Genomic DNA, 2,402 nt, shown 5'->3' with positions numbered 1-2,402 from the left:
TAGATCTACTTCTATGAGGACTTAAAAACTTGACCTTGGGTGGTTCTGAATACCACTGGCATCTTAATGAAGCCTAAAAGTTAACAAAATAATAATTTTCTTTCCTTTCATTGATAGTGCGCTTTTTGGGAAATGATTATCTTTGGAGTCTACCTTTTACTTTTTAGCTAGTAGAGCTTTTACATGGACAATAACACCATCTAACTCATTAGAAGACATGGAAACTAAGAAAATTCCAAAAATGAACCGCTAAAGTGAGAAGAAATTCATACTAGTCTGAGGAAAAACACTTCTACACTTTGGAACGACCTGTTGTTTCCATAGTTTTTAAATTCAGTAATTGATCTAACGACTAAAAGAGTAAATCTTTTCAAATGTGACAACAATTAAACCAATTTGTTTTGAAAATAAAGTAATATAGACTGTGGAGGTGTAATGAACCATCAGTGATCTGGTAACCATGTCAACATGATGCATCATGTGATCAGGTTTCCAGGTGAGAGCTCATAAATTATATGCTGGGTCAAGTAAACCAAGCAGACCAGCTTTGCCCACAAAGAAACAAGAGCTGACCTGACAACTATCTTCACAGGTGACGAGTCTTTCTTAGTTTGAGTTTTTCAACTATTTGTTTTTAAGATATGTTGCATCTAAAGTGTTTAAGGGACACAAACTATATCAACTGTGCTTTAGTGTTCTGGTGAGACCAACAGGTTGATCATTTACATTCAAAATTTTCTCTTGATTTCTCTAGTCTATCAACGAAATTGACAGCTAAATATAAAGAATAGATCAAAGTTCCTGTTACTGAACTGTTAACTATGCTTAACCTGAACCTAGACTTGGACAAAGCTGATATGTGAAATGTGATAGCAGGTAAACCAGAGCAGCCTTTCTCAAAGCAAACACAGACTCCAGCCTGCTGATACACTGACATGTAAATGAAGGAGTTTATGCTTTGGATGTAACTAAGTAAGACACGGTGTTTACAAAGCAGACTAAAGTGGATTTGTAGGGTTTTTGTCGTCCAGTGACATACACAAATTTATATTTCTGATTCCTTAAATGTTTTCTGTGAGATGTCCAACACAACTGTTGGGCTGGTGTTCCTAGAGAGAGTGTTGTATACCACTCTGACTACAGTTCCATGCTGTATATTCCTCTTCATTAATGGGACCATGTTGTACACTTTGAGGAGTAAACCAGTGTTTCGTGAAACTTGCCGCTACATTCTTCTTTATAACCTCCTCTTTGCAGACACCGTTCAGCTTGTATTGAGTCAGTTGTTGTACATATTGTCTATGTGTAGAATATTTCTGACATATCCTGTATGTATTGTTTTATTCATGCTTGCCTATTTCACCAATGAAATCTCCCCTCTGATACTGGTGGTGATGTCTTTGGAGAGATGTGTAGCAGTGTGCTACCCTCTGAGGCATGCTTCCATCATCACCATCAGAAACACAGCAGTGGCTGTTATTGTGGTTTGGGCTATTTGTTTACTAAATTGTGTTATTCGAGTTATTTTAATGTTAGAATTTCCCTTCGAAGAACTAGAAACTCTGCAGATGAACACATTTTGTAATACAGTTGCCATGTTTCTTACACCACTATATTACGATTATGACAGAGCTTACACTTATTTTCTGTTAGTTTCTGCTGGTATGACAATCACCTCCACCTATATTGTTGTAATTATAGCAGCCAGGTCAGCCTCCACAGACAAAGCTTCAGCTCTTAAGGCTCGTAACACACTGCTGATGCATCTGGTGCAGCTGGGCTTCAGTATCTCCTCAACGATACATAACCCATTACTATTTGCCGTCTCAAAACTTGTTCTCTTTAGTGTACTTATACGCATCCAGAATTTTTTTTATGTGTTTTTTATCATTCTTCCCAGGTGTTTGAGTGCACTGATCTATGGCCTCAGAGATCAGATCATCAGACCTGTCCTCATGTACAATCTATGCTGTCGAAGGAAACTTTCTGGTATCTCAGGAAAGCCTAAAGTTTCCCCTTAACCCGTTTATGACTTTGAGAAACATTTGCATCAATTTAACTTACAAGCCTTTAGTAACAAACACATTGCATCAACATGTTCAATACATACAATTATATTTAAATAAAAACTGAAAAATGGCTAAAATGAAGGTAAAAGCATTTATGTACAATAAAAGTTGCATTTCTCACTTCTCAAATGGTCTTTTTTCAGGATTTTAGTCAGTTCAATAGATTCCTCTTCCCATTTTTAACAAAAGTGCACATATGCATAATATTAATATTTGTGTGAATCCACATTATTGCTATCTATTTCTCGTTTAATTTCACAACCATATTAATTTCAGTTTTTCTTATCAAACTAATTTTTTTCCTGACGCATTACTCACATTGCTATTATACGG

General features: G+C 36.1%; 1 pseudogene; it reads left to right on the top strand.

The window, feature by feature from the left end:
• The first annotated feature begins 248 nt into the window (after positions 1-248).
• LOC142401805 (odorant receptor 131-2-like) lies at positions 249-2,084 on the top strand (annotated as a pseudogene).
• Positions 2,085-2,402: the final 318 nt, after the last annotated feature.

The sequence above is a fragment of the Odontesthes bonariensis genome, chromosome 16, assembly GCF_027942865.1.
Source record: "Odontesthes bonariensis isolate fOdoBon6 chromosome 16, fOdoBon6.hap1, whole genome shotgun sequence".
NCBI classification, from domain to species: domain Eukaryota; kingdom Metazoa; phylum Chordata; class Actinopteri; order Atheriniformes; family Atherinopsidae; genus Odontesthes; species Odontesthes bonariensis.
Note: the sequence above shows the minus strand (reverse complement) of the source record. Positions and strands in the feature narration are given on the sequence as shown.